Consider the following 25,235-nt stretch of genomic DNA (forward strand, 5'->3'; position numbering starts at 1 on the left):
TTCCCCTAGCACTGTGCTAGAGCAGATCTTTGTTTTCTTTTTTAGATCCTCCGTAGAAGATCCCTGATTGATGTGTATCGTGCCTGGCTAATTGAATATCTCTAATAATGCTAACCCTGATAATACTGCATTTGGTTGCTGACAATCCCTCAATGTTGCAGTACTCTCAGGGATAGCCTGATGACTCCAACATTGGGGGGCGAAATTACATCAAAAATGTCTGCTGGCAAGTGCTAAGATTCAGCTCTAGAAAGGACTTTGAATGTGGTCCGCTGATTGGACACACAACTACACTCAACCATAAGCATCATAACGGAGACATTTCGACCAGCCCAGTACCATGGGTTCCCCGTGTTACGCAGCATCACTCCTCCACACATCCATTGTGAGGATGCTCTAGTCCGAATGGTTGAGAAGATCAGGGCAAACCTGAGCCTACCACCATTCACAGACATCTTTGACCACCCAACAGTACGTTTGTTGTCAAGGCCCCTATTGTGGGCCCACTTGTCCTGTCGAGATTTCTCTGTGATGTCGATGTGGTTTGAGCAATGGTCTGTAGCTGATGTCGGAAACCATTCTCTTATAACTGACCCAGCCATGTGTGGACCCAGCCGTGATTTGCCCACACTGCTCATGTGTCCTTCTGAACCAATTTCAAATGGGCCAGGGTAAATATGCAGCCAACCCTCACATCTGGGGCCAACAAAAGGATTCCATGTGCAGCTGTGGCCAAAAACAGACAATGCCACGCATCACTGGCGACTGCCCTGTGGCCAGATTTGATGGTAGTCTGAGGGACTGAACTTTGCTGCTGCCATAAATTGACTTGGCAAACTCCACTTTTAATAAGAAGAATACCCTGCATCCCTCCCCCCCTTAGTTGTGTGTTCCAATGTTTAGCTGTTCATATGTATGATGTTCTGCCAGTGTTTAGCTTGAGTTGTCCTTGCTTTTGCTTAAGTTCACCTTATTTCTGTCCACTTACTCTAGTAATTGTCTGCAACACATGAAGGGTTGGTATGTCTCCTCCCACCCTCCTTTATATTTAATAAGCTGAGCTCTTTACCTTTCCTTACAGACCTTGCTTCTAAGTATGTTATCCTTCAGGTATGCTTTACGCTCTCTGCCTTCAAATTCTAAAATAATGTGACACCCAAAAGTGAATTCAGCATTTTTTGGCTGTTGTGCTGAATAGTTAGAATAACTTGTTTTACAGGAGGTGCACCTCTTTAATATAGCACTTGTCTTTTCTGTGACTGTCTGCTACATAATTGCAAATAAGCTCTTCAAAACCAAACAATGCTGAAACTTCAAACTGTATCAAAGTGTAACTGCTGCCAGCACAATGTGTATTATCAGAGTTGTTGACAGTGTTTGGTGGTTGAAGCTTTTGTGCAGATTTCTTGCTTCCCCCCACAAATCAAATGGGCAGGGTGAAATTGTCAACGTGAATAGAAAATTCCATTGCATACTATATTCTTTTGCAGTTCGTTACTCTCTCAGCATCACTGATAATATCTGAGAGTGATATGTCAAACATGTTCACCTCAAGAGGGCTGTTGAGGAAAGTCAGATAATGAGTTAAGGCTCATTTTTCAGTGCTCTCCTATCAGGAATCAGGGCCTGGAGCCAAGCCAGTCTCTGGGCAACCTAATGAGCACAGCCTGTAGTAGGCCGCCTGATTGGCTCCACTGTCTTATTAGTGGGAAGAGTCTGCTCAGAGCATTTGCAGACTTGGCTGCAATAGCTCCTGTGCCTGCTGGTTCCTAGCCTTGCTCCTACCTTGTTTCAGTCCTGGTGTTGCCCTGGACCCAGCCTTGCTACGAGATCATTGTTGGCTCCTTCATAGGAAAATGAGTAGGTGTTATTAAAGGCAATTGAGTTTCTCCAAATCCATGGAACACCTACATGCTTTACAATTACCTGCTATTTGAGTGTCTCTCAAAGACTCTTCACCTTTAACTTCACACAAACAATTTAAGCTGCTATTTCTTAAGTTTCCCAATGTCTCCTAGTATGACTGGTCTTTTGAAAGCCATTTACTTAATGGTCACTCTTCAACCCTAGGGCAAAATTCTGCCAGTTGCAAGTGTGGTTATCCAGTCCTCACTGTGCTACAAAAACATATGGAAGGGATGGGTAGTTATATGCTGTAAAAAGTTTAAAGAGCTGATAGTATAATTCAGTGTTCATTAGGAGTTATTCTCATCCCTGAGTTGTCACTGGTTGTAAGGGAATGGGAGCCACAGGAAAAAAAGCACATGAGGAGTATTTAGGAATGCAGTTAATTTGTGACACTTGTAGAGGTTTGTGAAGTTTGCCCACCTGTTCACTCCAGTCTGCAAAATGGCTAATTGAATAGTTGCCATCTAAAATATGAGGAGAAATAATATATATCCTTTACCAACTCTATTGCTTACAAATTTTTAAGCACTGTTCTAAGTTTGATTTTTTGTTTTTGCTTCTGCTGCTACACAGGACTAATATTTTGGAATAGGGTCCCATTATCTGTGATACCATCACAACTAAGAATGGACCTTCATGTTGATCGACTGATTTGAAAGACTATTCAGTACTTTACACTTTTTTTTTTTTTTTACCATTCCCAAGATAGGGAATGTGGATTTTTTTTTTTTATTGGCAGTGAAGAAGAAATAGTGGTACATTTGTTGCAAGAGTAGGAAATGAGAAAAAGGCTCTTGGGGGAAGTAGCTTTGGGAAAGTGTAAAACTAATCTAGCCAAATTATGTCTGCTTGTGGCTATATTGTAACAGAAAAGGAAGGACTTAAAACTAAAAACCCAACTTACATGCCATCTATATGCTTGTTGGATAAACTTTGCAATCAGAAATTTTTATACAACTGTGCATATGTTTCTGGAAGTGTTGAGTCAAAAGAAATAGTTCTTACTGAATATTGCAAAAGTTTAGATCTGTATATTGAAGAAACATTAATTGTTCTGGTCCATGAATGCTGTTTTTATTAAAATTTCATAGTCATATTGTCATTGAATTTGTTTAATCAAGCATCACTGAGTTAAAATCAGATTAAATATAGGAATGTTTTATGCAGCTTTTTCATTCTGTGTTGTATGTGAAAGATTTAAATTTCCAGGAGGGGGGAGAGGACAGAGGAAAGACTAATACTAGGGGTTTTGTGTACAAACAATTTTCTGATTTGTTGTTATTGATAGTCTCTTCATGTATCATTTAAATTTCATTACAGAAACAGAAGAACTAATTTGTTTCAATTATTAATATGTAGGCAAAAAGCTAGTAGTCTCATTTTTCTGTATTTAAGAGCAGTCCGTAGTTAGAGATTTATTTTAGTGTCTTCTCCCACTTTCTCCACCACCCTCCAATTCACTTGCATAAAGTTGTTCTAACTATAGAAGTTGTGCCGCTATAGTTAAAGAAACCTATTTTCAGGGTGTTACAAATCCTGTACTATAACATTCAAATACATTTTTGTGTTTGAGGTTAAAATCTGATGGGGCCACTCTTTTCACTTCTATACAGGGAGGAGATCTGGAGAATAAGAAAGTAGTACTGTTTCTACTGAAGTTTCTCTGTGGTTACCACATGGTTTTTGGACTCTACAGGTCAGGAGGAGCAGTAGATGTGACTGAGAGAATGGCTACTATCCAGTGCTTTATCCCACTATAATTACTGGAGACTGACAGCATTATTTAAGCATGTGGTACATCTCATTATGTTATTTCCTTGTACAATCCTAAATAATTTCTCCCTCCATGGTATGTACATCCTTCAAAGATTGGTGTCCTGTGTCACTGCACATTCTTTGTTCCCTTGTTTATCTCCACACTTTATATAATTAGCTCTTTTAGTATTTCATCATAATCTTGCTCTTTATTTTCATCTGAACTTTACTACAAGTACAGTAGAGAATAATTCTGTATGGGAGGGGAGATGGATTTTATTTCCTGTGGAAAATAGTCATGCCACAATTATGTTAATAGAAAATCAAGGACAATAAGGAAGTGAAAATGTTTTGATTTAAAAAACAAAAATGAGGAAGGCACAAATTGTGTCTGTCATTTAAGCTTTCAAATAAAAATTGCTTATAAATAGACCTAGGTGTACATTTCTTATTGAGTAGGTGTAAGTTTGGCTCATCTTTAAGAGCAGTCCTTTAAACAGACTCAGTCAGAAAATGTTCAGTCAATGCTCAGTCTTTATTAAAATATAAAGTGTGGAACATATGGTTTGGATGAGTAGAATCATCTGCTGTTAAGGGGTTAGACAAAGAACACAGATGAATGTTAGAGGCATGTATAGGTATACTGTATCTCCAGAATTTTCAGTGCACCAGTAACATTAAAGGTGTGAGAGAGAATACAAATTCAAACAAAACAAGCAAAAAAAAAAAAACCCTTGATGACTTAGAAGTAGATAAGTTGCATGGAGGACATCATTAAATTCCCAGTGTCATCTGCAGAATGAGAAAACTGAATTAGAATCTCAGATTGAACAGCTGTTTCTGCTGTTCTTTATCATTAAATAGAACATGTTAAGTCATGGCACTAGCAATGAAGTAAACTATTGTAAATAAATGACCACATGAGCAAAAGCAGATCTCTTATGTCAATGGGAGATAATTGAGTAGCTTCATACATAAAATATGAACGTACTGTAGTATTTAGTAATCTTAACAGAGTTATTATTAAAACTAACAGTCCATGTTTCCATAAAATATAAACATTTCACAAAGTATTCATTAACCAACAAAACAAAATGATTTACCCACTCTGAACCTGGAACCTTTGTAGAAGTGGGGGGGCCAAAGCCCAAGTGGATTCCTATGCCCCTTCTCCCCTAACCCTGCACTCCCTTGTGGCCCCAGCCCCCTGCACCCTCTAGTCACCTGGTCCAGCCAGTCTCCTACCTCCAGCAGCTGCATGTAGTTCACCAGGAATGAGCTGCACAGCCCATCATCTTTCTGCTCTTCCCACCAGTCACCTGCAGCACCATGATCAGCTCCCTCACTGCAAAACACAGCCCCTTCCAGCGTTGCTCTGTGCCTGCCTGAGACTTGCAGTTTGGGGGTGTGTGATGGGGCCTCTGCCCCATACTGGCCCATAACGGGTTAATAGAACCCTATGGAAGCTGCGCAGGAGGCAGCCAATTAGGGCTGGGGAGCTGAGCAGCTTCAATCACTCCCTGGAGCTTGAGGAAGGAGGAGGACTGGCTGCCTCGCAGGCTGAAGGCTGCAAACACCTGGGACAGAGCAGTGTGTAGCAGAAGTGACTGTGGCAAGATGCCACCCTAGGATAGCACACTGGCATACAGAGCTAATCCCCAGCACAGCCAGCAGGAAGTACCACAGTGGTGAGTCGCACCCTGTCACAAGGGGCAATGCCCACTCTACCCTCCAAATTACGCTCACGTTAAAAAGTGGGGGGCCCTGGCTTCCCTTGTTCTGGCACCAGTGACTGAAAGTACAGTATTTACTGAGAGGGGAAAACTGCACCAGTTCCACAGACAGCCTGTTATTTCTCTCAAAGAAAGTGACAATATCCCTTGAATCAAATTTAGTTGTTTCCTTCAGTTAAGATTTATTAATGCACCGTTCTGTTAGCTTAAGTGAATTTTAGTATGTATTTGCCATGTTTTTCCCCAGGAAGTTCTCCAGTTAGGCTGAGCTTCCTCTTTGATCACAATGCTTGATCTTAGATTATAAACTCCTTGGGTTAGACAGGGTTTTTCCATTTTGAGTGTTTGATACAGTGCCTCGCCCAATAAAGTCCTGACCAGGCCTCTAGCTAATATTGCCTTACAAATATTTATAGTATTGTTGAAAGTTAGTGTACAAATTAGGTCAACTTTAAGGCTTAGGATTTTTGTAGCTCTTTTTAGGATTTTTTGGTAAATCTATGCAAATCACTTGAAATACAGTAAGTTTTTAATTACAAATGAAGAGTCTGTAGCCTTTACACTAAAGCTGGGAAAACTTTCGGTGGGCTAGGGGGAATGAATACTTTCTCCTGCTGCTGCCTTCATATATCTTACAGTTCTCTGTTTTTATACTGCACTTATTAGTGTGTTATCTGAATGTCAGATACTTCCATGCAGTGGTGGATTAAGAATGGATGGAACATAACTAAAATGCCTCCACCAAACCCAAGGGACTCCCACAAGAGATTACAGTTTTGCAAAAGTGCTTGTGGTGCTCCCCCTGCCCATGCTACTTCCTGCTCCCCAGCCCCCATGGAAAATGTCCTCTGGGAAATCAACCAAAATAGGCAGGTTTGGGGAGGTGGAACCCCTGGTCTACTTTGTGTCTGTCTGTCAGTCATTGACCTCTCCATCCTCATCTAATCTAAGAAACTTTGTAATTTGAAATTCATGAGGCCCCAATTCTCTGTTCTGCACCTGGTGCAATCATGAACACCAGAGCAAAGTGGGTATAAAATGCTGCCAGATCAGAATGGCAGGATTTAACACCCACTTTGCACCAATATAAATGATGGCCCAGTACAGGGCAATGGAAGAAGAGCCCCATGAAGTTTCCACTCCCTTATGTGGTCGATTTCTCCACAGGGCAACGATGGGTTGAAATATTTAAAATCTCCTCTGTAAGCTCTCTTTTCAACAGGAGTGTGAGAACTTGTGGATATTTCTTACTTTACTAATTTTACCACCACCAGAAATGATCCTCCACCAAACTAGTCAAAGTGCAACCTATGTTTACTGTTTAATTGTACAGCAATAATAGCTGTAAATACAAAACCAATAATTTATCCCATTGATTGTCAGAAACTAAAGATACAGTAAACTTGTTTGGTTTAAAGGCAGATTAAATCTGACAATCTACAATAAGGTGTCTTTGGAACAAAGAGGACTTAATCGGATGTCTACATGATGATCTATTTTTAAGTGCAGGACTGCAAGCCAGAACTGAGTTCTGATACTGACTTGCTCTGTGGCCCTCGGGCAAATTACTTAACTTTGCCTAATTTTCCCAGTCTCTTATCTGGGTACCGAGGATTCATTACTTAATGCTTCGAAGTGGCCTATGCTCCAATTAAAAACCTCTGGCTGGCCCATGCCAGCTGACTCAGGTTCACAGGGCCCAAGCTAAGGGGCTGTTAAATTGCAGTGTAGGTGTTCAGACTCAAGCTGGAGCCCAGTTCCCAGATACCATGTATGTAATTTTCATCATTTTATCCCCTTTGGACCTTGGCCTCACTTGGAAAAACATGGGTATTGTTAACATTAGTTAACAAGTGTAAATTAACATGTTAAAATCCTAGTGTAGGTAAGGCAGTTGTGGTTTTAACACCTGTTAGGTGGTTGAGGTAAACTCGAGACTCTCTCCTTAGGAATTACCTTGAGCTGCTACACATTTAAAAACTACAACTGCCTTGTGTATGCTAGACTTTTAATGTATTATCACACATTCTTCCTAATGTAGCCATGGCCATAGTCAGAGTCCAATCACTGAAACATGTGCCTAACTTTATTCCTGGGTGTATTCCAAATGCAGTCTATTTAGCCATGTAAGAGGCTCCATTATTTTATGGCTAAAGTTAGGCATGTGCTTGTGTGTTCACAGAAGTGGAGCCCTAGTTTCTCTTGCTAAAAAAACACCCTTGTAGACATCAGCAGGGGATCAGGAAAACCTTATAAAATATTTTCAAAAGAATCCAGAAAAAAGTCAAGCTGCTCTATCAAACTGCAATTTAGGAAAAAACCCTACTCCCTTACATAGTTTATTCCTCTATAGAGGAACAATTGACTCAAATTGTTAGACTCATTCATAAGCTCTCTTTTCAAGAAAAGCAAGGAAACTTGTGGATATTTCTTCTGTAACTAATTTTACTAACCCTAGAAACAGTCTTCCACAAAACCAGTCTATTGCAAGATACTTATACAGCCATAGTAATCATAACAAATATAAAGTATGGGCTTACCCCAGAGGAGGGGGAAAGCTAAAAATAAGACAAATATCCAATAAGTTATTAGATTTAACAAGAAACTGTCAGATCAAAGAGTGTTGGCCCAAAATTTAGGCTTTGAAAAAAAAAAACACCACAAACTTTAATGGGGCAGGACTCACCCAGCGGCACCTCCTGCTGGCGGTCTAGGAATTAGCTCTTTTTACCAGCTCCAGAGCACCTTCTGCTGGTGTCTCACCATTGCTGGCCCCCCTGTGTCTGTCCCAGACCCTCCAGGCAATACCCCACAGATCTGGGTCTCCCCACCTTGCCTCAGCCTATGGGCTACTGCCAGTCACCATCTAGCCCCCTTTCACTGGGGCTAACTGCAGTCATAAGCCAGTCATCATAGGCAAGGGGGGTTTGGACCTCCTGCCTCCACCTACCCTTGGGCCACCCAGCTGCAACCCCAGTACCTATTTGGTCTTCTACTAGGCCTGAAGCCAGGGGGTGGGTTTCCAGGCCAGAGCTCCCCAGCTCCTCTAGCCTTCCCCCAGCCCTGCTCCACCTCAGGTACTTTGGTATGCTCCTAGCAGCCAGGTTTGTCCCTCCCTCTCAACAGGTGAGAGAGTCTCTGTGCTTCTGGCCCACTGCCCTCTTATAAGGGCCAACTGGGCCCTGATTAAGCCAGCTGCAGCCTGATTGGGGCATGGCCCCCAGCTGAGGCTGCTTCTCCCAATCAGCCCTGCTTTTCATTCCCTGTCAAAGCCCTCTCCCCGGGCTGTTTTAAGTCTTTTAAGGCAGGAGCGGGTGACTCCCGGCTATATTAACCTAAAACAAATAGAAATGTTTCTTTGAAATTGATAGATTACAACATCGTGCAAATGCATAAAAATCTGAAAATAAAACTGGCTAGTTTCTTTGGATTGTCCAGCCCAGGAGAAATTCAGGAAGTAAAAACACAGCAGAAATAGTCAAATAGTAAATGAGTTTTCAAATGTATTTGTTTTAATAATATGAAGTGTTGTATGCAACATGGGCAGGGCTTTTTAATATACCAGTACTTTCTAACCTCACAGTGGCATTAATTAAAAATATGTTTATTCCCTTATTAATGTACAAATTTCTATAAACTTGAGTGTTAAATACAAACTATGCTTCTTTTCTTCTCTACTCCTCCATATGGGTTCAGATATACAATAATAATTGTGAGACTGTATTCTAGAGAATCATTTGATATATTTTGAAAATCTAATCTGGCTCTTCAGCATCTGACTTGATAGCTTTATGCTTGAGCTAATAACCTTAAAGTTCTTGTAATTTCATTTAGTCCTACAATCTAAAATTAGGTCTCTGAGGAACAAAGAGGATTTACAAATAGACTATTATGTAGACAAAATTGATTAAATGCAGACCTGCAAGCAAGGAACTCCTGATTTTGAATCTGAGTTCCGATACTGACTTGCTCTACTGCCTTGGGCAAGTCTCTTAACTTTATCACCTCACTTTCCCTATCTTTAACCTGGGATAATACTAGTCTACCTCATATGGGTACTGAGGATTCATTACTTAATGCTTCTACAATATTTTTTTTAGATATAAAGTACTGAATGGATATAAAGTACTGCAGACACTTCAGTATATTTATTTATTATTTACTAGGTGGATGAGGTAACCTCCAGGCTCCCTACTCAAGAGTTACCTTGAGTTAGCTAACATGTTTAAAACTACAGCTGCCTTGTGTATGCTGGATTTTAACATTAGTCAATTATCTAGTTAGTTAGTAACAAATCTACCAACATGTGATAGCAACACACCCTCTTTTCCTGTGTCATAGTCAGAGCCCAATCCAGCTCTCACTTAAACTCGTAGCTAACTTTATTCCTGCCTGTAGTCCAAATGAAGTCAGTGGAGCTTCTTGCATGGTTAAAGTTAGGTATGTGTGTATTTGTTTACAGAAGAAGAGCCTTAGGTTTTCTCTTCCTAAAAAGACCCCTTTAGACATTTTCAGGGGAGTAGAAAAAAATCTTATAAAAATATTTTTTAAAGAATTCAGCAAAAAACCAAGCTGCTGATTCAAACTGGAATTTAGAAAAAAATTAAAATAAGTTTAGTTGACTGTCCCTTTAATGGTCAAGATATTTCACTCAATCTTTGTAACATCTCATAAAGTAGTACATACACAAAAGTCTTAAGGAGCAGCACTGTCCTTTTCCACACAAAGAGTTTAACTGCTTCTGATTTGTCTATTTCCTCTTGACATGCTGATTCATGCTGGAAGGGAGAGTCTCAGCAGGAGGTGCATTGTGCAGTTAAGGATAGGGGCCTTTTCATGCACAAATAAATGTGGCTCTGATGTTGTGCAGTAATACAGATGCAATTGTAATATAATATAGAAGGCTGGCCTCACCCCCACTGGGATAAAGGGAGATGGAAATGGCTGAAAAAAAACAAAACAGTGAAATCAAGATAGCAATCCAAAAATCAAATTCCTACACTAGATGTGTCACTCAATCCAGATTTTAAAACTATTTTAAAAAATGTGTTGTCTTTCAACTTCTCGCATATCGGAGAGGATAAACAGGTGTGTCAAATTTAGTTGCTCCATGACGTTCATCATTTTATGTGCACTAAATGCTTGGTCCTGTACCCATTGAAGTCAATGGCAAAGCTTCCACTGATTCCATGGTGCAGGAAGAGACCACAAGTTAGCAGTGTGCTATTGTAATTGCTACAGAATCTATTCTAAGGCTAAAAACATGTAATATAAATGCCTTATTTGAAATGAATGGCCTTGACATCTATATGAATAGGACTTAGCTTTATTCTGTAATATTTTTATTGCTTCTATTAACCTGATTTGGTGCCTTGAGCTTTGACATTCTTCCCTTCATTTTTCCTTGCTTTTTTAATCTGCTGCTTTTATAACTGAATCAAATTAAGCCCCTGATGCTGTAGTTTGTAGACAGTCAAAATTTCCCAAACAACTGGAGATTTGCCAGTGTAGGGACTGCATGTTCCAGACCTGAGTTTGGACCTCTAGATCAGTGGTTCTCAATCTTTCCAGACTACTGTATCCCTTTCAGAGGCTTATTTGCCATGCACATCTCAAGTTTCACCTCACTTACAGAATTACTTGCTTACAAAATCAGACATACAAATACAAAAGTGTCACAGAGTAGTATTACTGAAAAATTGCTTACTTTCTAATTTTTATCATATCATTAAACAATTTGAATATAAATATTGTACTTACATTTCAGTGTATAGTATATAGAGCAGTATAAACCAAGGCATTGTATGAAATTTTAGTTTGTACTGACTTCACTAGTGCTTTTTATGTAGCCTGTTTTAAAACTAGGCAAAAGCTAGATGAGTTGATGTATCTGCTGGAAAATCTGTGCACACCCTCAGGGGTAAGCATACCCTGGTTGAGAACCACTGCTCAAGGTGAGCAGCAGGATCTTGATTTAAATTCCAGTGTCAATATTTTGATGTGGGACGTTTTGTTTGGTCAGTGGAACTGGTATTGCTGTATTCTTTTCTCTCTTTTCTGGCACTGAGGTAATTGATTCAATTTTTATTTCTGAATGTGCCAACTACACTCTGTTGCATATGTTAGCCATGGAGAATACAAAAAGCAGCCCAACCATATGTAGCTACTCCCCATTAAACCATTAGCGAGATAGATGTAACACTAATGTGGTAGGTGTAAGATATAAAGCGGATTGAATTTACCACTCCTGTCTGGTTAAAAGGGAAAGGCAAGCCGGTGGGGCGGAGGCAGGAATTCTAAAAGTCAGTTGGTTCTAATTCAATACCTTCCCTTCTTTTACATACATGCTATGGACCTAACCCTGCAATCAGATCCATGCCGGCAGAATTCCCCCTGTGTTAATTCCATTTCAGGATAAATAAGTACAATGTTAACACAATATATCTGTTTAATCTGCTTTGATTGTGGATGAGCAATATATATGGAGGGTATGCTTCAGCATTAAAGAAAAAGCAGATGGTGTCTCTGTTGTTTGTATTATACTTGTATACAAAATTTTAAGTGTGCTATTTTATACAATTCATATAATATGTGTTAAAAAACCCTACATTAAAGGAACATTAAGGTTGCAAAGTCAAGCATTCAGAAATTCGGAAGTGTTAGAAGTAAAGTTAACTCCTTTGTGTGTAACTAGCATGAGGGGAACCTCTCTGGCTTGTGTTATGCAGGAAGTCAGACTAGATGATTAATATGGTCCCTTTAGGCCTAATATTTATGAATTTCTGAAGGTTATAGATAGGGTAAGCAGGAGTACCCATTCACAAGAAAAACTGAAATGCAGCAAATTTAAATCAGATAAAAGGAAATAGCCTGTAGGACTCATCATTACTACATATAATTGAGACAAAAAGCTTAACAGGATTCATATAAGGATTGCAAAAAGAAAAGGAGTACTTGTGGCACCTTAGAGACTAACCAATTTATTTGAGCATAAGCTTTCGTGAGCTTCATCGGATGAAGTGAGCTGTAGCTCACGAAAGCTTATGCTCAAATAAATTGGTTAGTCTCTAAGGTGCCACAAGTACTCCTTTTCTTTTTGCAAATACAGACTAACACGGCTGTTACTCTGAAACATATAAGGATTGGATATTTATACGGCTAAGGAACACATTCATGGTTATGTGAGAGTAAAACATATTGTACAAGGCGAACAAACTCTCATGTCTCAGGTCTAAACAAATCTATACTCCTGGGGTTAAAGAGAAACTTCCCCTGTGGGCAGATAATTCCATATGTTCTTATGACAGTTTAGTATAAAAGTTCTAAAGGAAATGTTTAAAAGCTATAGTAATCTATATTTTGAATAAGAATAGATGACTCCAGAGGAGTAACATAGCTGAATTCATTCTCTGGGCTTGGGGGCTGTTGATAGAACACTCAAGGTATTATTATCTCAAAGTCAAATTCTGACCTGGTGTGAGAGGACACAATTCCATTAGCTTCAGTGGGTTTACAGCAGGCTTGAATTCATCCCTCTGTATCTCGGCTGGAGTTTTCATAGGAACCAAGGAAATTAGGAGCCTAACTACGATTGAACTGTGATGGCATTTGGGTATCTAAGTCTGCTAGGCATTTTTAAAATCCTATGCTAATGCATTTTCAGTATTGTTGAAATGCCTTTCAACTTGATATTTAAGGCCCTCTGAATGTATAGTGTCAACCTAGTTCTGCAAATAATGTAAATTTGCTGTGGGGCCATTTAATACAGTAAAGAGATGAATGGGTGAATTGGTACTTAAGTTCAACTACAGTATTTTCTTTTTAATTGTTTGCTCTAGTTTATTTTATGTTTCTAGTGTTTTAGGTTCATTTTAAAGTGAAGATATTAAAAAGAAAAGTTATCTGAGCTGGATCATATAGAACAGGGATATAAATAGGGCCCGACAGAGGGAAAAATTATAAAAAATACTAAAAAATTGTTTTTAAATAGTACTAATAATCATAATTTGAAAATGTTTAATGATACTTTTATCACTGTTTCTTCATTGAGATTTAAGATTTCATTTGGTTCTGGTTTAAGTGATCATTTTGCTTAAACTTTGGTCCCAGCATAGTTTAACTAGATTATTATGGCAAAAGTAGGATACCTATTTTTGCCTAATGAGATTTCCGCAAATATATGGTGCATATTTGAATATCTCATGCTGTATGAACATGCAGATAGGCGTGTATGATCCAAGACTGGGGCCCCTCACTGCTGTTATAAAACAAATATGTAATAATATAGAGTTGCCTTTCTTTCAGTGTGGGATTTGTGAACCTTTGCCTCCCCTCCCTCCTTTTCATTAAAAATTGAATAGCTGACAAGTCAGGAAATACTGACAAGTCAGGAAATTCAAATTTATGGTCCTCATAGCAATTGGAACTCACAGCCACATTGCTTATCCATTAAATGTTCAGCCAGAGATGATATCAGGAAACACTGCCTCTGTTGTCTAGGGTACTTATATGGCCCCCATTCCTGAAGCATATGAGTGTCTCAGTCTTTAATGTATTTATCTTCATCTGTGCTGAGTTACAGGGGTGTGTGTGTCATCAACTAGATTCTCTAGTAGTCCAGAGGACTTGTGCTTGGACCAGGCTTGTGTTGACTTGTTTGACGCTGCAGTGCCATCTAGTGGTATGAGTATTATAATTATTGCAGGTTTCAGAGTGGTAGCCATGTTAGTCTGTATCAGCAAAAACAAGGAGGAGTCCTTGTGGCACTTTAGAGACTAACAAATTTATTTGGGCATAAGCTTTCAAGCTTTTCAAAATCAGAAACTACTGTGCTGTATGTATCTAAGGCTTTGTCTACTCTGGCAAATGAAAGACACAACTTTTGTCATTCAGAGGTGTTAAACCCCTCCTCCCACTCCCAAAAGACAAAAGTTTTGTCAACGACAAGCACCAGTGTGAGCAGTGCTTTGTGGGGTTGGAAGTTTTTTGTCGGCAGGAGAACCTCTCCTGCCAACAAATACCGGCTACACCTTGCCCTTTTAGCAGCACGGCTGTGGTGACACAGCCGTGTCGCTGAAAGCTGTGTAGTGTAGACATGGTCTCAGTTTCACCAGGTTAAATCCAGAGTAACACTGGATTTATACAGATGCATATGAGATCAGACTCTTCCCCCAGTACCTTACCTTTCAAGAGTTTCACAGCTCATGCCGTTAGTGTTTTCTTTCATTTAAAATGTAAATATGCAAGTAAAATTTCAGTATAACAACGTGAGGTTGCTTTCTGTTACCACTTTTGGGACTAACTAAAGGACCTCCTAGAATTATCTTAGGCACTGTGGAAAGGAACTCTCACACCAATGGAAATTATTTGAAAGGCCTCTGACATTATTATCCACAGATATAGTTATTACTAAACAACCAGGATGCACCCTTGTCCCAACTCAAAAAGTAATTGTCACCACTGCTGTGTGAGCTCCATTTGATGGTGATCCTGAGATAATGTCATAGTCGTGTATAACTGTAATGGTAATTATTTTGCCTCCTAATTATAAGGCTGAGATGGGACAAGGAGAAGGTACTGGGATCCAGATTAGGTTTGGGCTTGGGTTGTTGTAGAATTAGATTTCTCTACAAACTTCCAAAAGCTTGAAAAATAAGAATAAACATGTTGAAAAAATATCTTGATGGTAACCTGTCAATCAGAGAGTGCTCTGATATTCTGTAATTAGAGCTTTTTTCTCTCTGAAGTTAGTGAGTCTTTTTCCCCTCATCCACCTCTAATGATTACATTACCTGAGGAGGCAGTTGAAATGAAGGAAACTGTTGTGGAGGAAATGGAGCTGCTTGTGGAGGAAACTGCGATGGAAACCTTGGGTGATTCCTACGCGACAGTGGAAAATACAAAGCATTGTCAATATCAGTAAATTCAGACTCAGGATTGTAAATAGTTTTGAGTCCATTTTAAAGCTAAGAAATTAAATGCAGAATGTTAACAATAAGCAGGAGGTTTACCTCTCCACTGTCACTTCTATCACTCTCATCCAGCTTTGGAAAACAAAAGAAGATATCATTAAATCTTACCCTTACGTAGAGCACCTTTCATCCCAATACCTATAAAATAATTACAAAGTACACCCTTCTAGCTTTAATTAAAGTTCCACATGTCCAACAGCAAAGGAGAGACATTTTAAAAGAGGAACTCATTGGAACTTCAGTGGAATTCACCCTTGTACATCAGGAAACCTGCTTCCTGAAAGGTGAAATCTGCAGTGCTGATGACCTATGGGGGGGATTCCTTGCTGGTGCTTGTGATCTATTTGCTTGTTGTCGATAAAGCTTTGAGGTAGAAGAGGAATAACATAAGAAACTATTTCTTTACCATCTATCAGGTTTAGAAAAAAATGTATTTTAAGGAAGTTCTTCCAATAATGAGAAGCAACATAGTTTCCATTTCTAGTCTTCCAATATTTGTATAGCTGCTTGTTCATTACTGACAGGGACTGGTACAGCAATGGCCATGCTCAGAACACAGGAGAGAAATAGAAATCTCATTCTGGTGGAGTAACCAATGAAAATGGAGATTAGAAATAAATAATTGGACTCAGTAGTTTTGGAGAAAGGAGAAGAGGATGCTGTCCTGTGAGTAGGGCACCAGAATATGGAATCAGGCAACGTGAGTTCTGTCGTATTTCTGCCTGTGTCTTGCTGTGTGACCTTGAGCAAGTCACGTAATCCCTGTCCCTTGGTTGCCCATCTGTAAAGTGGGGCTAACATATGATAACAAATGCTCTGCAATTTAAAAATGAAAAGAGCTATATTAAGGGTTAAGCATTATTTTAAATTATTTGAGCAGAGTTAACTTAAACCCTACCCAGACTACTACTTACAATGTTAAATTCCTTAGCAAAATTTATAAGAGTGAGTAACTTGGCGTTGGTCCACACTTTGCAATTTTTAAGGCATGCTTCTCCTGTGTAACTGCACTATATTCAAGCCCTGACCCTGACTGACCGTTTTAGAGCCTCCAGCAGGGCCTGTGGAAAATGTAGAAAGGACACACTAACATCTGAAAAAGCACAGTGTGACTAGTAAAATGTGGGAGTTCTCTGCGGATATTATTGCCACAGTAGTTGAGGGAAATTAATTGGAAAGTCATCCACTGCAAGGCACTGAGTGCTGTGAACGTCGCCTCAATTGAGACTTGAGCACACAGAGCCCCTGGTGGCTGGCACAAAGCATCTCACAGGACCTCGCCCTAAATTTAGACCTTTTACATATTCATCATCATCACTAATTTAAGATCTGGTCCAGTGCTTTCTGAAAATTCACACATACTGCATCCCCTGAATTTCCCTCAGATATTGTGGCAGTAATACCTTCAAAGAGCTCCGATGTGTAAGTTAATCAAACTGCGTTGTTGCAGATGTTCTTTAACTTTTCTCCACAAATGGCCCTGAATCTAGTTAAACTCTCTGACCTATGATTCCTTTGTTCATGTTGGTTCCTATCCAGAATATTGGAGTTATAGATAATTGCCAGTTTCCAACATTTTGGAATATCTCCCAAATCTAAAAGGACTGGCTGATTTTCTTGCTTTCTTCCTTTATGCTCATAGATTAATGTTACATAGATCTCTTTCTTTGTCTGCTTTTAGAGCGACAGAGATGTGATGTGTGTGGCTAATAATGCCACAGTTTTATCACTTCCCTGAACAACTGGAAACTAGCAAGAAACAGGAGCCAAGGTTTTCAAAAGTGACTAGCGATTTTGGATGCCCAGCGTGAGACACCTTAAGTCCTGATTTTCAGAGGGTGAGTTCTTAGCACTTTTTGAAAATCAGGCCCCTTTAAGGCACCTCAACGCATAAATTTATGTACTCAGAATTGCTAGTCACTTTTGAAAACATTAGCTGAGTCAATGAGGTAAGAGCTCCTAGTTAAGTTAAATCCAACTGTTCTGATTGTAAGCTTGCTGACTTGTCAACTTTACTACAGGTTACTCATATTTAATTTGTGGGATGGCAGTCTCCCGTATGCTATTGTAAATGTGCTAAGGCTCATCCAGAGGTTCTGAACCTCCTCACCTCGTGCACCAGAACCGGTCATTCTTTGTCTATTGCATCATTTATATTTTGGGGGGCGGGAATGCTTAATTTTCATTGAGATTTTCTGCTATTTGTTTCTCATTATTTCTGTTCCTTCTCTTTACTTCTGAAGCTTTTTCTAATGTTACCATCCTTTCCTCCTCCCATCTAATGCCTATTGAGATCCTACATATAAAATTAATGTCTAATGATTATTTAAACTCATCCCAAATTAGACGATAATACTTGCATTACCTTGGCCTGGCGGGGTGATCACTGCAACACTCAAGAAATCAGCTTGTCCCAGTGAAGTCTGCATGTGCCTGGCTAGTATTTAAATGCTGTTTCTAATGCCTTGGCTTTAATCAGAAAACCACAGTTCACCATGAATCACAAATTCTTAATACCTGTTGGAGAGTTAGTTTAATTTCCTGTCAACTGCTAAGATTACAGAAATCCCAGAGACTCACACTGGAGCATGTTAAAGGGCTGGCAAAGGAAATGCATGCAGAGGTTATTGCATGCACAGCATGTTTTATGTTGTTCTCAGTATTGGTGCTGTTCTGACTTATGGAAAAAGACTTCAGAAGCTGATCTCGCTTGCATGGGTACAGCCACCCTGCCTAGGTGCTCAGCATGATGGGACTGCTTGCCCAAATGATCACTTGTGGCTGGTGTTGGATTCCCCAATCTCCTTGTTATTGGGGCAGGAGTAATAAAGAGTTGCTATCCTCGTGCGAACCGAGGGCAGCAGAACTGTACCTGGCATATCCCAATGGAGGGACTCACCCTCAATTGAACAGCACCCGCTAGGCAGGGGACATAGGCTCCAAAGCCCAAGGAGTTGAGAGAGGGTGTGGACAGGTACTTGTACCTGGTGGTGTGGGCCCTGTTTAAGGGTCGTAGACACCATTTGACTCTTCGTCTCTCCATGGTATAATAAAAGAGCTAATTTAGACTGAATTTAGAGTCTTGTTACACCCTGCAGAGCTGAAATCACTGATACCTAGGTCTAAGTATTAGACTTACTTTGGGACAGTGTCTCTATTGCAAGAGACTGCCCAGTGTGCACCAGCAGTGAGGCTCCCCCACTAACAGCTGAAATCATTGAGAGCTGTGTTAAGTGGTGGGGGGCCCTGAAGACATCTTGGCGAGGGGCTAGCAGGGTGGCTGGCGGAGAGGCGTGACCAGCAGGGCGGCTGGTGGAGAGGCGTGGCAAGTGGCTAGCAGGTCCCCGCAGAGGCATAGCAATTGGCCATTGGGGCAACGAGCAAGTGCCTGAGTAGTGCAGCATGTAAGGTGCCTCCTTGGCGCCCCCATCCCCCGTCTTCCACACAGGGTGGGAGGTAAACTCTGCAAATGAACCTCTGAATTCTGGGGCTGCACTGGCCAAGGGCAGCAACTGTGAGTGGGGTACAGAGAAAGGACGGGCTTGTTAAAGGAACTTTTGGGTTGCTGGACTTAAGACCCTGAGGGGAAAAGGACACTGCCCAACTTACTTGGGGGTGGGTCTTTTGCTCATGGTTTGTGTTTATGAGCTCTAGTTGCGGTGTTTTCCCAAATTAATGCTGAGTTAATTCCCTCCTTTTATTAAAAGTTTTTGCTACACACAGACTCTGTGCTTGCAAGAGTGCCCAGGGGATGGTATGTAATTGTCCCAGGTCAGTGGGTGGGGGCTCGAGCTGGTTTTGTGTTGTATTAGTGAAAAGGAATCCCTAGATACTGAACCTGGTCCTTGTTGCTGCTGGCTTCACCTGGCAGAAGGGTTACATATGAATGTACATATATTTTAAAAAATCCTCACAACCTTAGCATTTGCCTGGACTTCTCTCTTTCTTGATAGATGAAGAGAAATTATGTATTGGTTGAATTCAATAGTTAAAAATAAATAGTTTAAATAAATGAACAAACCAAAAACTATTCTGAGGAGGGGAACTATCACTCGGGGTGGGATTTTCAAAAGCACTCAGCATGAAAGTAACTTTGCTTTCCTCTGAAGGTGACACCACAGTGCTTAATTGTACTGAAAGTGGTGCTGGGGCTCAAGCAATTCTTTACTTTCATAACTGTTGCGGCAAGACCAGAGGTGCCAGGGCAATGAACTGCCAAGCCCAGAAGTTACCGGGCTCAGCCCTGGCAAGCCCTGGCACAAATTAAGCACTGGCCAACATACATTGACTTCAGTTGGAGTGGAGTGAGGCAATTGACTCCAATAGGAACAGAGTTGGGCCAATACTGAACAATTTGAAAATCCCACCCTCTCTTTCCAGTTTTTGATTAATTGGAGTAGAATTTATACCTAACTCTGATAGGACAGGAAGTGAAATATATGCTGGAATATATTAAAAATATTATAATGAGAATTAATGATTATTCTGATATTAGGCGTAGTGTAGAGATCAGGACCTGATTCTAACTCAGGAGTTACCATATTGAAGTCAGCAGGGTTACACTGGTGTAAAAGTGGAGTGGAAACAGAATCAGACCCCATCTATGTAAAAATGTACTTCTAGTTGCATTTATCCTGACTAGACATTTCTGTGAAGGACATAGAGCTTAATGGAATGCAAGTGATTTTGAAGCTTGTAATTGAGTAGAGAGTTGAGAGTGGGGAACATAGTAATTATACAAAGCCATTTTAGAAAGTTTTTATTAAAGATGATTTGGTAGGCTCAGTACAGATCAAAACGTTGGATTTTTTACCTCACCGCCTGTTAAGAATTAATGTTGAAATGATTATAATCAATCGGAAAGTCAAGTGTGCTGTGGATAAGCCTCTTTAATCTGTCTGTCTATCCTTGAGTTTTAAACTGCTGTCTATTGCCAAAATATCTGAGTGCCTTCCATGTAAAGTAGATAGCAATAGTGTAGTCCTCTGTAGACTTCACAGGGTCTCTGGCTCTTCTCCCCAGTGGGCTAAAATCTCTGCATAGGACAAGATTTTGTTTTTGACTCTTTTTAGATTTCATTAATTTACTTTTTTCCCCCTTTAGACTGATTTATTTCAGTTTGTTTTGTTTTTAATATTTATTTATGGGTTGGTTGGGTGTTTTGGGTCAAAAAGGGTCTCAAGTGTTGTAGCACAATCTCATCCCACTCATTTTGGAGTCGTGGGACCAGATCCTCTCAAGACTGGTCCATCTGTTCCCAGTGCAGTTTGGTCAGGGGATGAGCCAAGGGAAACTGCAAAGGTGGCATAATCAGGTGCTGGGCTGGTCCCATTGAGAACTTAGAGTAGCCTCAGGGCTGTTCTATCATACACTGGTTTCAGTAACCCCAAAGGGGTTTGTACTAAATGTTTGGGCAATCCAGTAAAGTTGGTTATGTCATGACTGGGACAAGGATGTTCAGACCTAGTGGTTGGAGCAGGAGTTGGGAGTCGGGCTGAGTCAGATACTGGGAGGTCAGAGTCTAAGTCAGGACAGAGGGCAAACTGAGAGTCAGACATCGGGTAGGGTCAGGTTACGAGGAGATCAGGGTCAGGCACCAGGTTACAGATAGTAATTGAAGAGCAAAGCTAAGGACAAACTAGGGTCAGAAGCCGAAATATCGGGTCTGGAGCATAGACAGGCAGGCACACACAGCTTCCTATCATGGCTTCCTGATTTAAATACTGGTACCAGCCAATCAGTGGGCTGCGAGAGGGTGCCACTCAGGTCCTGCTGGGCTGTACTTCCTGCCAAGCCCAGCCTCACAGAGTCCTCCCATGGGAGCCCAGCCTTAGCCTGCTGCGGCAATGCAGCGCCCTCAGCATCACAGAACCTCCCAGGTTCCAGCCCTGCAAGTTTTTACAGGTTAATTACCTTCACTGTTAAAAACGTCCACCTTATTTCCAGTCTGAATTTGTCTAGCTTCAGCTTCCAGCCACTGGCGCATTATACCTTTCTCTGAGCCCATTGTCAAATATTTGTTTCCCATGTAGCTACGTACAGATGGTAATCAAGTCACCCCTTAATCTTCTCTTTGTTAAGCTAAATATATTGAGCTACATGAGGCTATCACTGTAACCCTTTAATCATTCTTGTGGCTCTTCTCTGAACCCTTTCCAGTTTTTCAACATTCTTCTTGAATTGTGGATACTAGAATTCGACACAGTGTTCCAGCAGTAGTTGCACCAGTGCCAAATACAGAAGTAAAATAACATTTCTGTTCCTACCCGGGATTCCCCTCTTTATGCATCCAAGGATTGCATTAGCCCTTTTGGCTACGTCGTCACACTAGGAGCTCATGTTCGGCTGATTATCCACCACAACCCCGAAATCTTTTTTCAGTTTCCTGGGATAGACTCATCCCTCCTGTAAGTATCGCCCACCTAGCCTATTTAGCCATATTAAAACACACATTGTTTGCTTGCGCCCAGCTTACCGAGCGATCCAGCTCGCTCTGTATCAGTGACCTGTCCTCTTCATTGTTTACCACTCCCCCAGTTTTTGTGTCACAGTGCCCTCTTTCTGTTCAGATGTTCTGCACCTTTGGGGCTATAGAGGGGCCATGAAGCTATTTGTACTTCCTCTCTGTGACCTGGAAGGTTACAGGAGGATTCCTTCCTCATAACCTCTATAAAACTCCCCCTTCCACCAGGTGTGGGTTACAGCGTTTGGTGTGGGATGGAGTGGTGGTGGTAGGAGGATTTAGCTGCTTTAGAGAGCAGGATAGATCCTTTATGTATAATTATTTCATAAAAGTGTCAACAAACTATGCCTCTAATTCACTGAAGCTGGTTAGGTGACTCATAGCAGTGGAAAGAGCAGACAAGTAATGGTATACTGTGGTCAGACAGAAACAAAAATACAGACAGAAAATTATATCCTCTATAAGAGATTTCAAGCTAAGAGTCCCATGGGAGGGATCCTCCTTCATGGGAATAGCATAGGCAATGTGCTCTGTAAAAGTAATATGCTTATAAGAAGCACACGAGATTTTTTTTTTAGGGGAAAGGCAATACACCACGTTTATTGAAGATACAACAATTAGCATATGCATTTAATTACACCACACACACACACACTCACTCACTCACTCACTCACTCTCACTGCCAGTCGGTGTTATAGTTACCAGTTCAGAGTCCGGATTAATCTAGTGGCCAGCTAGGTTGATCATGGGTAGGAAGGAGCCGGGTTCTGTAAGTTACGACACGATGCTTTGAGGAAGTCTTGGCAGGATGAACCCAAAGTTTTATGGCAAGGCACCCTGTTTATGTAGTGATTTTTTTTTATTGGGACCAATGAGTTTTGCACCGTTATGCTGTAATTAATTGTTGTTTGATGAGTGCTTGGTTTTTTTTAAATTGTTTTTTTTTTTTATTACAGCTATTTTGTTTTTTATTGATAGGTGCTTGTTTTATTTTTAAAGTTGTTAATTTGCCTTTTTTGGGCATTTTATTAGGGGCGTGTTGCAGCCTTATGGTGCCCTTGCATTTGTGTTTGTGTGTATATTTGGTTTAGCGATAGCTTTTATACTTTTTTTTTTTACCCATATATTTTTTATTTACATATAAAACAGAATTAATTTACACAGAACATTTTAAACAGGAACATTAAGTTGCATTGCACAAGAAAACAATTATGGCATTTTTAAATTTATTTTAAAATTGCTATGGCTACAATAAGGTAATGACCTTAAAACATTTGTTACTGCCTTAAAATCAGCCAGACACAGATTCTGGCTGATGCGTTTTTACCAAATGGCCCATTAGGCCGTTCCTTTTTGCTATTTAAAAAGGGTGGCTGGCAGGATGTGATTAAATTATACACCAATACATACCAATACATGCTACATTATTATTTTTTATTTTAAATTATACAAAATACAAACATAAAATTTTATTTCTATATGTCCCCCTTTTGACCCCTCAAGAACAATTTTGAGTGGGTCATATTTTATACTATTGTTTTATAGCAATATATTGAGACAATTTGAACTTGTGGTTGGAATTTAACAAACTTTTTTTGTGTTTAATAGCACATACAACACATTTTTACCAAGCAAACACAGGACAATATTAACACAATGAATAATGGGTGAAATATAATAGATAATATGCTTTTAAAGGTTGGGGACCAGCCTTTAAAAACATTGTACCAGTGATAGGCTGTTAGGTTTTTGTTTTTGTTTTTTTTAGATTTAGCAATTTTTAACATGTTTTTATTTGTATGTAATATTTGAACGACACGCTTTTTTATATTTTTTTGTGTATGTTGTAAAAATTGAGCTATTTTTGTTTTTGATAACAAGTGCTTAGTTAGATTGTTCTAACAGTGGTTATAGTGCTTTGTGCTTTTTTATTTTTGGTAAATAGTATGTGTGATTGCTAGTATATAATACACGGGCATTACATTTATTTATTGACTGATATTTGTATTTTTTTAAAAATACTGTTTTTTAGGATGTAACGCATACACATTGTTTGTTGTATAAAACGCGTTACATTTTTAGTTTGTTTTGCACATGTTTTTAATGAGGTATTTTTGCTACATGGTTTTGTGGTGACAGGTAGGTTCAAGCACACCCATTTTTGAGGGCTTTATTTTGTACATTTTTGGGTATTTAATTTTTTTTTTTTTTAGTTTATTGATTTATAACCCGGGGTAGCCAAAAGGATTTTATGGTTAATTTTGGGAGCGGGCTTACGTTTTATATTTTTCTTTTTATAGATTTTTGGTGAGTAATTTTAATAATAATTTTACCTAATAACAAATTAGCCTTAATTATGCTGGAAACATATTGCATTTATTAATATTTGTAGGTGTTAAATAAGGATTTTTTTTATTGTTTTAAAAGATGTGTTAATACCTGAACATTTTTAGATTTACCCAAAACATTTTGTGTGTCACTTTAGCATGAAGTGATGCTAAATTAAGAATTTGCATTTTAGTACATTTTATGGCTAAGACAGTTTTATTTTTTAATTGTATTTTTTGTTTATATAGCAGCGAGGAGGTGGTGTTTAGCCACCGCCACATATTTTATGCTTTAGATTTTTTTAGATTTATTTGTATTAAGTTTATAGTGGTATTTGCCTGCTTGTGCATGAGACTATTTTGAAGTTGTGACAAGGAACTTAATTTATTTTTAATTACCTTTAGGTTTATAGTATTTATAATTTTTGCTTTAAAACCAATTTTTTTTAATATGGTATTTGCTACATGAGAATTTTTTGATTTTTGCCTTTTTGCAATATTGTTTTTGTAAATATAGTTAAAATGCTTTTTTTTTTTTTGGTTAATGCAGTAGGTTGGTTTTTTTTTAACATAATATATAACAATGCTAGCAATAAGACAAACAACACAAGATAAAAGACAAAACACTTTTTTTGTGTGTGCAACAGATGGTATTTTGGGTTGTTTGTTAGCTGGTACCAACTTTTTTTAAAGTTTTGAAAGACAAAAAGAACCCTTTTGGGGTGACAGATTATTGCTTAAATTTTTTTTTTAATAAATATTTTTGCTGATTGCAGGCAAAACAGAGGAATTACCCTCACACTTTGTTGTGTTTTTGTTTTATAGGCAGGCCGTGTTTTAATGGCTTTTATAGTTATTACATTTATGAGGGAGGGTAAAAAACCCAGTAAGGATTGCTGCTTTATTAACCTTGGTCAAAGAAATATATATCATGAGTTAATGTACAGTACAGACCAAAACTGGCAGATCACCTCTGGGGGTGCTGACCTTCTAAGGAAGAAAGTTAAAGTGATGGTGATGACACTTTTAAAGAGGTCACTTGAAACATAATGCATGCTATATTTTGTCTTCTCACCT

The 25,235-nt window shown here is 39.4% G+C and overlaps 1 protein-coding gene across 3 annotated transcripts in view; it reads left to right on the forward strand.

Annotated features, from left to right (window-relative positions):
- The window catches only part of NUDT9 (nudix hydrolase 9), a 53,359-nt gene that overhangs the window by 20,619 nt on the left and 7,505 nt on the right, over positions 1 to 25,235 (forward strand). Inside the window, exon 9 of one of the 3 annotated variants that reach the window (XM_074950558.1) lies at positions 46 to 4,786. The exons of 1 other annotated variant lie outside the window; for it this stretch is intronic. The gene's annotated coding sequence lies outside the window, so the exon portion shown is untranslated. Of the gene's footprint in view, positions 1 to 45; positions 4,787 to 25,235 lie in introns of those variants that run through there. One more of the 3 variants, XM_074950557.1, reaches the window with a different exon arrangement.

The sequence above is a fragment of the Natator depressus genome, chromosome 4 (genome assembly GCF_965152275.1).
Source record: "Natator depressus isolate rNatDep1 chromosome 4, rNatDep2.hap1, whole genome shotgun sequence".
Lineage (NCBI taxonomy): Eukaryota > Metazoa > Chordata > Testudines > Cheloniidae > Natator > Natator depressus.